The sequence below is a fragment of the Myotis daubentonii genome, chromosome 1 (assembly GCF_963259705.1).
Source record: "Myotis daubentonii chromosome 1, mMyoDau2.1, whole genome shotgun sequence".
In the NCBI taxonomy this organism is placed as follows: Eukaryota; Metazoa; Chordata; class Mammalia; order Chiroptera; family Vespertilionidae; genus Myotis; species Myotis daubentonii.
Genome location: NC_081840.1, coordinates 27,397,052 through 27,410,867, shown reverse-complemented (window position 1 = coordinate 27,410,867; position 13,816 = coordinate 27,397,052). Strand labels below are relative to the sequence as shown.

Genomic DNA, 13,816 nt, shown 5'->3' with positions numbered 1-13,816 from the left:
TCAGTCTTCCCATTTGCTACTTATAGCCTTCTCTGACATTTTTCATAATCATTTCAAGATTGCAGAGAAATGGAAGAGGTAATTGTACATTCGTGTTTCATGGCAGCATTATTCACGATAGCCAGATCAACCCCCATGTCTATGAGTGGATGAATGGTTAAACAAAATGTGGTGTATACATGCAGTGGGGTATTATTCAGCCTGAATGACACATGCTACAACAAGGATGAACCTTGAAGACATTATGGTGAATGAGCCAGTTGCAAAAACACAGGTGCACAGGACAACACTCAACCAACTGAGCCACACTGGCCAGGGCTGGTATACTCTAACTTTTAAGAATTACTACTATTGAGCTTGTTTAGCTTTGCTACTAGGGTGTGACTCTTCTGGAGTGTCCATGCAATGCTCTAGATCAGTGGTTCTCAACCTTGGCTGCACATTAGAATCACCTGGGAATCTTTCTAAAATCCTGATTTCTGGGCCTCATCCTCCGGAAATTCTGTTTCTTTATTACTAATGTTGTGGTCCCACCCCATAACAAAGAAACAGAATTTCCGGAGGATGAGGCCCAGAAATCAGGATTTTTAAAAAGATTCCCAGGTGATTCTAATGTGCAGCCAAGGTTGAGAACCACTGCTCTAGATAATCTTTGAGGTCTCTATTTCAGCTGGTCAAAATGTCTCACAATCTTGTATGAGTTCTGGATATTATTCAGATTACCACTCATGGTACTTTGCTTGACTTTGTGGCATTTACTCTATGCATATGCAGTTTAGTTTTCACCCATAGTCTCAAGAGGACACCTGTGCAGATGTCTCACGCCCTTCTCTGCATAACCTCCCTCTCATTAGTACGTTAGTACTCTCTCCTGTAGATTCTCTTTCCTCCTCGTTAAACTCTGAGCTCTGTTCACCTGAAGTCAACAAGACGTTTGTACTCTGCTTGAGTTACCACTTCCTGTGTTGCATTCCAGAAAGTGATTTCAGACAGGCATCAGGGGCCATTTGGGAGATTACCTTTTTCATTTTCTTTTGTGTAGGGATCATAGTCCGACACTGACTTTTGTCCAATGTGTGACAATAAATTTTTTTGTATATTTTTTCCAATTTTCTCACTGTTTATAAGAGGACAGCTGTGGTCTCAGTTACTCTGTTATGTCTGGAAGCCATGGCCTTATTTTTTAAGGTCTTGAGGTCACATGAGAGCTAATTATATGAGAAAAATGAACATTGTATTAATTACTTCACATTATTTCTCCCGCGACTAAAGTGTTGTATGTTCTACATACTAGACACTGTGCTAGGACCGGAGGATTCAAACTTACAAAGTCTTTAAAGCTTTTGCCTTCAAAGATCTTGTAACTGCAAAAGTAGACCAATATATATAAACAACTCATTGTATGTCAGTGTATGATAAAGGCTATAACAGAGGCAGCATGAAATGATGTAAAACCCATGGACTACGAAATCAGGTAGGCTCCATTTAAATCTCAACTCCATGACTTATTATTGTGCTTTGTAGCCTCTCATAGCCTTAGTTTCCCATTCTGCAGAATGGAGGAAACAGTGCTTTTAGGATGTGGAGAAGGTTAAAATAATTTTTTTTTTTTTTTTTTATAGAGCACTTGACATGCAGTAGAGGCTCATTAAGTGCTGGTTTCTTTCTCCTTAGAATTAGCATAGGACAGAAGAGCAGTTAATATTACTGTAGAATTCTTCAGGGAGGAAATAATATTTAAATTTTGCATGGAAAATCGAGTAGGATTTTGATATATGTTAGACAGGTTCCAAGGACATTCTACTTTAAAAGGAACTGAGGGAGCCATGGCTCTAAGGTGTAAAAGGTGGGAAGCCTGCAAATATACTTAGAGCCTTAAGTTTGGATCTTAAAGACAAATAAAAAAAACAACCCACCACCACCACCAAGAACAAAAAGCCAATAGTAGGAAAGTAAAAATGAAGAAAAACAAAACAAAATAAAATATAACCCATAGTGAAAGTATACTTCCTTAGGCCATTCCTATTTACTGCATGACTAATAAATTTGGGAAGGCCTGTGGAAAATTCCTTTGGGCTGATATTTTTCTAACCACTATTCAAAACTACTTTAAGGTGATATTCTAAGCTGATCATTTCATTTACATTAAACTCCAGAACGTGTCCCCAGGTTTCCTAAATTGTTTTTTTCTGTTATCTATTTCCTTGGGTTACTTCCATTTTTTTCTTTCTCATCCTGTAAAAATTGATTTCCTAGGTTTTCTAAGAGATTGATAATATGAAAATACTAAAAAGACTTTTCTTAGACTCTGGTATGTCTTTCTGTGTTCATATTTGGTAGGAATACTGTAAAATATATAATGCACTTTCGGCATTTCTTTGGGTGGGGGTTTCTAAACTTAAGTGCCTGCGGCAGTCGGGGCGAAGTCTCCCGGGGTCCTGGGTGCCTGTGGCTGGCCCAGGTGAAGCCGGGCTGGGTCCCAGGTGCCTGTGGCCGACCAGAGGGAGGGAAGCCTGGGTCCCGGGTGAGGGGGCTGAGGCAGAGACGGTTAGGGGCGATCAGGCAGGCAGGCGAGCGGTTAGGGGCTATCAAGCAGGCAGGCAGAGGCGGTTAGGGGCGATCAGGCAGGCAGGCGAACAGTTAGGCGCAATCAGGCAGGCAAGCAAGTGATTAGGGGTGATCAGCCAGTCAGGCAGGCAGGCAGGCAAGTGGTTAGGAGCCAGCGGTCCCGGATTGCAAGAGGGATCGAACCTAAACTGGCAGTCGGACATCCCCCAAGGGATCCCAGATTGGGAGAAGGTGCAGGGCTGAGGGACCCCTCCCCCCATGCACGAATTTTGTGAACCGGGCCTCTAGCATGCATATAAGTTTCCCGTTTAATCTCTCTCCACCACACCTTCCCACCCCCACCTTCCCTCTGAGATTTTTCAGCCTGTTCCATGGTTCTATGTCTTCCAATCTATTTTATTCAATTTTTTAAAAATTTCAATTCTTTATTGTTTAAAGTATTACATGTTTCTTTTCCCCCCCATTGACCTCTCCCCAGCCGCCCCCAACCCCCAGCACATGCCTTCACCCGCCCCCCCCAACCCCTGTCTATGTCCCTTGGTCATGCTCATATGCATGCATACAAGTCCTTTGATTGATCTATTGCACCCTCACCCTCCGCCTTCCCTCATAGGTTGGACAGTCTGTTCAATGCTTCTATGACTCTGGTTCTATTTTTGTTCATCAGTTTATTTTGTTCATTAGGTTTCACATATGAGTGAGATCATGTGATACTTGTCTTTCTCTGACTGGTTTATTTCCCTTAGCATAATACTCTCCAGGTCCCTCCAAGTTGTCTCAAAGGGTAAGAGACCCTTCTTTTTTACTGCTGCATAGTATTCCATGGTATAAATGTACCACAACTTTTTTATCCACTCATCTACTGATGGGCACTTGGGCTGCTTCCAGATCTTAGTTGTAAATTGTGCTTCTATAAACATAGGGGAGCATACATTCTTTCTGATTGTTATTTTAGATTTCTTAGGATATATTCCTAGAAGTGGGATCCCTGGGTTAAATGGCAGCTCTTTTCACTCTGCTATGTTGCTTAAAAAAAAAAAAAAATCAAAGGAGACTCCTGGGGAAGGTAACATTTGAACTGACTTTGAAAGAAGAATGAGAGTTTGCTTGGGGTACAGTTGGGGGAAGGGCATTCTAAGCAGGGGAACACCATGAATGATGCTATGAATCATGGTTGTACAGGTATATTTGTGTAAAGGACTATGTCCTAGCTTCCAACTCTGAAGGACATAAGCAGAATTTTATAACTGGGGTGTTGTAGACACTCTGGTTGCCAACCTTGTCAGCTGATTTAAAAATATTTAATTTTGTCTGCCTCTGGCCCACATACAATAGACCGAAACTGTCCAACACGGTAGCCAGTAGACACCTGTGGTTACTTAAATTTAAATTAATTAAGATTAAAGTAAAAAATTCTGTCGATGTATTAGTTGCATTATAGGTACGCAGTAGCCACAGGTGCTCAGTGGTTACCATACTGGACAGCACAGACATGGAACATGTCCATGTTTGCAGAATGTTCTACTGGACAGCATTGTTATAGTTAACAAATGACTAGATAGAGGACTCTAGCAAAACATTTACATACAAGAAGAGAATAGAGAGGGGGAAAAAAAGTTTCCCAAACTAATAATGCTTTAGAAAACAGAGTGGGGAGCAGTTATTGGAAATTCTAATCTAATCAAACTTTAAGAGGCCAGTTAGGCTTTTGTTTTTCTTTATAGATGAAAACTTCAGTTTATTTGACTTGGATAGGGAAACAAAGCCAAAAGCTTCATAGTCTTGGCAAATCACTTTATGGATATAGATTAAAAATCATCTAATACACCACCTCCCTCCTACCTTTAGCCTGGCTTGCCAAAACAAATGGCAGCAGCAACTCGGGATAGCCAATCCTTGATCTAGGCTCTGAACCATTTAGGCTGATCATTCATTAAGTAAAGAACTGATTTTACCTAATATGGATCTACAGTCATCTTCATAGTTATAGAAGTTTATGTCCTGGCTCTTCTCACTTTATAAAAACTTCACATAAATCCTCAAATATTCCCATGGAGGTTGGCTTTATTTCCTCAGACACAGAAATAAGAGTGCAGACTAACTTGTCCAATATCGTCTAACCAGGAGGTGGCAGAGCCAATATGCAGTCTCTGATTTTCTGATTCGGAAGTCAGGTGCTCCTCAAATTCTCTTTAAAGATATATCTCTTTAACTAGGATAAAAAGTAATGTAAAGCTTTTATGACCAAAAATGAGAAGAGCTTAGATGAATGCTTGAATGAGTCCTTAGAGAGGTGACTGTTTTGGGGAGCAACAGGTTGACCCTCAAAGTCATTGGAAGTCACCAAAGTCCTCTCCTTAGAGAAGAAAGAGAAGCGTGATGGAAGTAGTCTTGACATTTTGGTAATTTATTTGCTCTCCTGAGGAGCAACTGGGTGAGAGATTATGTTTGATGTTGGGAGTCATGAAGTATTACAAACAAAAGATGGCCTATGTTTGGACTTTGTTAATAGAAAGAGATTTAAGGAGGGTAGATTAAGATACATTTTGAAGAAAGAATATACATTATTTGGCAAAAATACCATTATTCCAACTGCCATTCAGATTTAAAATGAAAATGTTGGTCTTCCCAGTTCTACTCAGGATTGTGTCATCCTCTGGACTATAATATCCTGTTGTTTACACATTATTATATTTATTATGGGCAAATTTCGTTTTTTAAATGGATATTATGTCTCTCCTAATAGATTCTGAGCATCTTGAGAGTTGAGCTATATTTATATTTTTATAATATAAAGTAGGTTCTCCATAAATGTTTGCTGAACTGAAATTAATCATCTTTAATAATCCTTTCTATCTTATTCTCATACTTAATGTTACCAGTTTGCTACTATTTTCAGGCTTCCTCAATCTGTTTACTTGTTTCTATACTCATTTTCTGCTTACCCTCCCACCATTCTATTCAGCCACCAGGCACCTAATTTGTGGATAATTGAATAGTTTCTCTTTTCATTTTAAACAATTTTTTAAAATAATGTTTTTAAAATTTATTTTTTAGAGACGGGGAGGGAGAAGGAGAGAGAGAGAGAGAGAGAGAGAGAGAGAGAGAGAGAGAGAGAGAGAAAGAAACATCGATGTGAGAGAGAACCATCCATTGGTTACCTCTTGTACACATCCTGACCAGGGATTGAACTCACAAACTGAGTATGTGCCCCTGACCCGGAATCGAACCAGTGAGTTTTTGGTTCATGGGACAATGCTCAACCAACTGAATCACTCCTGCCAGGGTGATAATTGAATAGGTTCTTAATTTTGTTTTATTATTTCCTCCAGTCCTTCAAACCTCTCCAACCTGCACAAATCATCTAGAATCTTCTTCTTCAAATAATTGTTATTATCATTTTCCTCTTTAAATAATTTTATTTATTGATTTTTGAGAGAGAGAGGAAAGAAGAGAGAGAGAAAAAAACATTGATTTGTTGTTCCACTTATTTATGCATATTTATTGGTTGATTCTTGTATGTGCCCTGACCAAGCATCAAACCCACAACCTTGGTGTGTCGGGACAGTGCTCTAACCAACTGAGCTACCCGGCCAGGGCTATCATTTTTCTTTTTTTCATTGGCTTGCCATGATCAACTGAATTAAGTGCAAATCCTTAAATTGGTGTTCAAAGCTCTGTGTATCCTTAGTTGATACCTACCTTTCCACAGCACCAAAGAAGAGTTTTTTTTTTTTAAGCTTTATTGTTGAGATTATTACAGATGTCTCTCTTTTTCCCCTCATTATTCCCCTCCTCCCTGATCCTGCCCTATCCCAGGCCTTCGCCACCCTATTGTCTGTGTCCATAGATAATGCATATATGCATATAAGATTCGTTTAATCTCTTCTTGCCCCTTCCGTTCCCTCTGAAAATTGTCAGTCTGTTTTATTTCTATGCCTCTGATTCTATTTTATTCACCAGTCCATTCTATTCATTAGATTTCGTATTAATTTATTTTGACTTTTAGATTCTTTCATTTCTTTCATTTGTGACATGTTTCTTTGTCTCCTCATTTTGGTTGCTTCCCTGTGTTTGTTTCTATGTATTGGGAATAGCTGCTATGTCTCCTTGAGTTGGTAGAGTGGCCTTGTGTAGCAGGTGTACTATAGGGCCCAGTGGCTCAGCCTCCCCAGTCACCTGAACTGGGCACTGTAAATGCACCCCTTTGTGGGCTGTGAGCACAGTCTTATCTTATATAATACAAGAGAAACATGCAAATTAACCATTCCTCTGCTACGCTCAAGCCATGACCTCCAGCCAATCAGGAGCAAGTATGCAAATTAACCCAACTAAGATGGCGGCGGCCATGGAGCTGGAGTGAGCAGGGGGCTTGGGTTTTCCCCGGCGATGGAGGAAGCCAAGCTTTCCACCTGCCCTGGTTGGTCCTGGGCTCCGCTCAAGGCTACAAAGTTTCAATTATAGAAGATAAATAAATCCCAGGAAAAAAGAAAAGAAAAAAAGGAGAGGCTGGGATCTTGGGTCGCTGGGGGGTGTGGATAGCCTGAAAATGCCACTCAGCCCCTCACCCAAGCTGGCCACACCCCCATGGGTTGAGGGTGCCCACTGAGGGGCTTGACCAGCCTGCAAACAGCCCTCAGCCCCTTACCCAGGCTGGCCAGGCACCCCAGTGGGGACCCTCACCCTGAAGGGGCTGTGGCCAGCCTGCAAATAGCCCTCAGCCCCTCACCCAGGCTGGCCACACCCCCATGGGGTGAGGGTCCCTGCTGGGGGGCTTGGCCAGACTGCAAACTGCCATCAGCCCCTCACCCGGGCTGGCCAGGCACCTCAGCAGGGACTTCCACCCTGAAGGGGGTGTGCCCAGCCTGAAAACAGCCCTCATCCCCTCACCCAGGCTGGCCAGGCACCCCAGCGGGACCTCCACCCTGATCTGGGACACCCTTCAGGGCAAACCAGCCGGCCCCCACCCGTGCACCAGTCCTCTATCCTATATAATAAAAGGGTAATATGCAAATTGACCCTAACAGCAGAATGACTGGGAATGACTGGTCACTATGACACACACTGACCACCAGGGGGCATATGCTCAATGCAGGAGCTGCCCTCTGGTGGTCAGTGCGCTCCCACAGGGGGAGCTCTGCTCAGCCACAAGCCAGGCTGATGGCTGCCAATACAGTGGTGGCGGCGGGAGCCTCTCCTGCCTCCTCAGCAGCTCTAAGGCTGTCCGACTGCAGCTTAGGCCTGCTCCCTACTGGCAAGTGGACATCCCCCAAGGGCTCCTGGGCTGCCAGAGGGATGTCTGACTGCAAGCTTAGGCCCAATCCCCCGGGGAGCGGGCCTAAGCCAGCAGGTGGACATCCCCTGAGGGGTCCCAGACTGCGAGAGGGCACAGGCCAGGCTGAGGGACACCCCCCCCCCCCAGTACACAAATTTTTGTGCACCGGGCCTCTAGTTTAAAATTATGTTTTTATTAGTTGAGACTTGACTGCTGTTGGTGTTACTGGGAGGAATTGACCTCCAGGTCAATTGGCTGTGAGGACCAGCTGCGACTACACTGGGAGAGATGCTGTGCAGGAGACACCCCTAATGGAGCAGGACTTGAGTCTACTGAGTGCTCACTGAGTCTACCCCTTGAGTGTGTCGCTTATAGAGCTTTATTCTGGGTGGTGTGACAATGATCACTGGGTACACTGGCTCTTGGGTCTCCAGGGAGGAATACAGTCAGCCACTGCCTGGGGCCACCCAGCAGGAGCTACAGAGAGATCTGAAGATTCTTCCTCTTTGTATTCTCTTTGTATTGGGTTTGGAAGTGCCCAGATGAGGTCCAACTATGAAGCAAGGCAGGCTGATGCTGGGTCTTGGACCTTTTATTGATAGATTTAGGGCTCCCTGACACAGTTGCAGCTTGTTTGAGAGCGTTTAGCCTGAGCAAGGACAGGCCATTCATATGCATATGCAAAAGCTGCTGCAGGCACCAAGTGGAAGCTGCTGTGAGAGGCTGGGAGCGGTGGCCAAGAGCCAGGCAAAGGGGGTGGGGGACTCACACCATGGTGAGGGCGGAGTCTGAGCTATGGAGCCGGTGGGCTAGGGAGCCGGTGTCCCGGGCCACAGTGATGTTGAGCTATGCCTCCTCCCACCCTTCCAACCTGGCAGCATTTTCTGAGTGCTGGGCTTGTCTTCCCAAGCTAAACTGTGAGTGCCCCGTGGCAGGGACCCATTTCTTTGACATTCACCGACATTTATGTGCTATGTGCCCAGCTTCCGTGGGAGACACAGATTTTATCTACGGAAAGGGGAAGTACACTAAGCAACGTCCACCAGGAGCCCAGGAGATATATTTTGGAGATGAGAAACTTGTGGATCTGGAAGAGGCAAATCCATTCTTCTTTAAAGAGTTTCTGAAAACCAAGAACCTCAGCCTGTTGAAGAGGACATGGACAACAGCAGGCTTCATTCGAAGGAAGCCACGAGGCACTTCCTGGGCCTCGACTGCAGCCCCCCACCCTCCCAGCCTGCGGGCTTCAGCCTGGAGTTCCAGCAGCCGTTTTTCATAGACCCAATTGGGGCTAGTGACCTCCTGGACGAGGATGAGGATGAGGACGGATGGAACGGCGCCTACCTGCCATCCACAGTGGAGCAGACCCACTTGAGGGTCTGCACCAGCACTTCTCCCTGCAGCACACATATACCCTTCTTCTCTAGCCCATCGGAGCTGGCAGGGCCCACGCCTCTGTCCCTGTGGGCACTGAGTGACTCCGACTCCAGAGTCTCTCCTGTGGCAAGTCCCAGTGCAGACTTTGCCACCCATGGAGAGTGTCTGGGGGACAGGCACCTTCGGACGCTGCAGATCAGTTAGGAATCACTGAAAGATGAGAACTCGAAGCTCAGGAGGAAGCTGACAGAGGTACAGAGCTTCTTTGAGATGCAAACCGAGATGGTGAGGACACTGGAGCAGAAATTAGAAGCAAAGATGATCAAGGATGAGAGTGACTACCACGACCTGGAATCCGTGGTCCAGCAGGTGGAGCAGAACCTGGAGCTGATGACCAAACATGCAGTAGAGGCAGAAATTCACGTCATGAAACTGAAACAAGTCATAAACTGGCTCCAGGCGCAGGTCTCCCAACTTCAAGAGGGAGAATGAGGCCCTGCGCTCGGGTCAGGGCGCCAGCCTGATGGTGGTGAAGCAGAACAAGGACGTGGCCCTGCAGAACCTGTGCATGGTCACGAGCAACGCGCACACCTCCATCAAGCAGCTGGTTTCTGGAGCCGAAACACTGAACCTTGTTGCTGAAATCCTTAAATCCATAGACAGAATCTCTGAAATCAATGAGGTCGGGGAGGAGGAGTCTTGAGAAACTTCTAGCTCGCAGCTCTGTTTACATCCTGCAGTCACCGCTCACTGGATTTGAAATGCCATTGTGTCTTTAAACATGCAGTCTTCCCAGTAAAGCTGTTTATCACGAGATGCTAATTTCATGACTGAGAACAGTATTATTAGCTCACCTCAGCCAGGAGCAGCGGAACTAGTGAGCGTCACCGAGGTTTCTGTCTTGGTGAATCCTTCCTCCTTGGTGAATCCCTGCATTAAGACCACGATCCACTGGAAGAGGTGTTTATAAAAGCCACCGATGGTTTTAAGTACTGAACATGGAAACAGCAGTTCTGTGATATGAGTCTTCCATTCTTATTCCAGAACATTCATTCTAAGATAAGTTTGATCGATTGTCCTTGATTTCACAAGTAAAGGAAAACAGTAAATGAGCTGAAATTCAAATGATTGCATTGGAAAGGGCCTCGTGCCTTTTTGCCTTTGCTCAGTGCCCCTCTGGCTCAGTCTACCCCTTGCAGCCTTCACAGGGGTGGCCCCTGCGATTGGTGGCCTGCGTGTGGGCACCCCATGTGGTTGGATGCTGCTATCCTCCTGCAGGGACCAAGGTTGGCTTGGATTCTACACTGTGAAACCGTCAAAACGCATCTCTTTAGGGGGCCTCAGGTTTGAAAAAATGTTTTTGATGGAGTGTTTTGATACATGTTCTAAGCGGCCCTTTGTATAATAAAGTTGAATCCAGAGGACGTGCAGAGCCTCCTGGTAGCACAAGTCTCCCGCTGCCTTTCCAGCCACTTCTGACGGAGGGAGGCATGACATGCACTCAGTGCCTTGTGGCTGTTTTCCTGCAGATGTTATTTTTTAAAATTAATGTTCCCTCCTGTTCAGATTGACAGCTTTCTTAATAAATTTTAAAATGCAAAAAAAAAAAAAAAAAAAAAAAAAAAGCTGCTGCAGGCAGCGTGGGTGGGGTTGTAAATTGGATGAGGCAGGTCTTAGGGAATCACCAGGGTGGAGCAAACATAAATGGCTGCCAGTCAGCCCTGCAACCAGGGAGGTCCCAGCATAGAAACAGCCCTGTGAGCACCTCCATCTGGGAGAAAGCTGCCCCCCCCAGTTCCTGCCCTGATGCAGACAATCCAGTTCCTCCTGGTATGTGCCTATGTCCCCTGGAACCTCGCCCGGCACTGGAGCTCAGAGGAAGCAGGACCTTGTGAGTTCAGTTCGTGGTGCCGGCCGTTTAAAGGAACAGCTGGGTCTCCAGCAGCCTCTGTGCCCCTGAGCCCCAGTCCGCACTGGTTTTTACAGCCCATAGTTCTTACTGCCCTGTAGGGATTTCTTTTTCCAGCTCTGGGACCCTGGGCTGGGGGTCTGGTGTGGGGCTGGGACCCCTTGCTCCTCCAGCGGCCTCCACAGAGACGATCTCCCGCCCAATTAAAAAAGCAGCCCATGTGGGTGCCAGACCAGCCTGTTCTGCGCCTCTGCACCTTCAGCCAATCTCAGTGTGCTTCCAACTTCTCTAGTTGTAGGACTTCCATTCAGCCAGCTTTCCAGTGGTTCTGGATGATGGTTGCTCTGTATTTAATTGTAATTTTGATGTAGTTATGGGAGGCGGCGAGTACAGCTGCCATCTTCCATAGGACCAAAGAAGAGTTTTAAGAAAGTCTGTAGTTCATAAGATTTGCTTATTGATATGTTTAGATGGCTATGAGGTTCAAAAGATTTTAAAGACATATAATAACACGAGATTACTTGAAAACAATACAAACCAATATAGTGTTATCAGGTGCTTGACGATGTAACTAGTCCACAGAGTCTGTAGAACAGCGGTTCTCAACCTGTGGGTTGCGACCCCTTTGGGGCTCGAACTACCCTTTCACAGGGGTTGCCTAAGACCATTGGAAAACACATATGTAATTACATATTGTTTTTGTGATTAATCACTATGCTTTAATTATGTTCAATTTGTAACAATGAAAATACATCCTGCATATCAGATATTTACATTACGATTCCTAACAGTAGCAAAATTACAGTTATGAAATAGCAACAAAAATAATTGTATGGTTGGGGGTCACCACAACATGAGGAACTGTATTAAAGGGTCACGGCATTAGGAAGGTTGAGAACCACTGCTATAGAAGGTCATTGAAAGCTTATGTCATCAGACATGCAGCTTCATTGGAGAAACTGATAGTTGTTTGGGATCCTGTAACACATCCATGTTATTTACTCAAACCCAGTCTCCCTTATTTTTCTAATACAAATATGTAAGGTTTTAGAGTAACGGGATCTGTTTTGTCAGTATAAAAATATTTCCTGTGTCAGAATTCAGGTATTTATAAATAGATACTCCTGCTTAAATGTCATTCTTTTAAATTTTATTGGATCTCTTCCCAGTACTTGGAAAAAATATATACCTGAGCTGTTTATTCTGATCAGCTTCTACTGTGGACACTTAGTTTGAAGTCATATTGGAGTAATTTGAGGAAAAGTAGAATTTGGCAGATATTATTGCATTTGAGTAGCCATGGTAAAATTTAGGTTTTAAACAGGGTATGGCATTGTTTAAGCTCAACTTATGATAAATAGAGTTTGTCAATTATGTAGTAATATAAGTAATATAAGTTCAAAAGTGCTATTTTTATAGGTGATAGATTGTTCTCTATAGTTAACTGCTCTGTTTTGTTTGTACTTAATACAAAGAAATTTATATTGTTTTGTCTTTGGAAGTAAGAAATTTAGAGAGTCATACACAATATTAAAAATGTCAGATGCCTTGAAATAATACTTATAAATTTTCAGGGATTTCCAAAAACAGAGGATGTAAGGTGGCTAGCTGTGCCTTTTTAGTGATTGGGTTGGTTACTTTTCTCGATGACTGTTCTAGCTAATTAATTTAGCAAGGCAACTCATTTCATTAACATGATATGGCTAATACCTTAGCTACTAGTAATCAATTCAAATCTATTCTCAGTCCATAAAGAGGGCTGTCTATAAACCTATACTTATTCCTTACTTAAGCTTTATTTACTTTTGTATTCCTAAGAAAAATGAATAAAACACTTTATATATGAGTTCATTTCCTCACTCCAACACTCATTCCAATTTCTAAGGGCCTTCTGATTTATAGGCTCTCAAAAATCTTTCCTCTTCCAATTTGAATTTAAGTAATTAGCTTCTTCCTAATTTGGAACCTCAATTTGAAAACTTGTGTGTTTGATTTGGCATTAGGGTGGGCATCTTATTCTTAAATAAGATCATGTAACTTTAGTTTTCAGTGATCACAGACATGTTTGCCAAGCAGCAACTTTATAGCTTTGAGGAAACTGGAAAATAAAATGTCTCTACTAAGATTGTGATTCTCCTCGACAGTCACTTTAACTAGTTAGGTATGGCTGTACCAATTTCAGTTTAAACAACTGGACTCTGAACCTGCTTTTGTTCTGATTAAGAAGCTTATTTATATATTCGGGAATACAGAGGCACAACCTGTTAACAGCTGTAAATTTGGTTGATTAAGCTGTGTGTGAACAAATTTATAGACAAAGAAGAATATGTGATAAAGACTATATATAGCCTTCAAAGACTAAAATATATATTATCTGGGCCTTTAAGAAAAAGTTTGCCAACTCCTGGTTTATATTAGCAATAGTCATAATGATGATCCATTACAAGGATTCAAAGAGTGCCATCTGAATCAACAAAGCAAGATGAAAGTATGTTTTTTATAGCTTTAGTCTTGGGATATTTTATTTCTGATTTGCATAGGAGGTATAAATTAGAGATGATACAGTATCCTTATAGGATTTTTAGGAGTGCTAAGTCATGGCTCTTTACAGTACTTTACACATGGAGGACAGTAACAATTATTGCTGCTGTTATAAAAATATGTGTATTCTTGACAGTTGTTTCTAC

At 43.4% G+C, this 13,816-nt stretch overlaps 1 protein-coding gene and 1 pseudogene across 4 annotated transcripts in view; both read left to right on the top strand.

Moving 5' to 3' along the window:
- Positions 1–13,816, top strand: part of RAD51B (RAD51 paralog B) — a 611,763-nt gene that overhangs the window by 105,767 nt on the left and 492,180 nt on the right. The gene's annotated exons all lie outside the window — the stretch shown is intronic.
- Positions 8,747–10,322, top strand: LOC132232862 (endosome-associated-trafficking regulator 1-like; annotated as a pseudogene).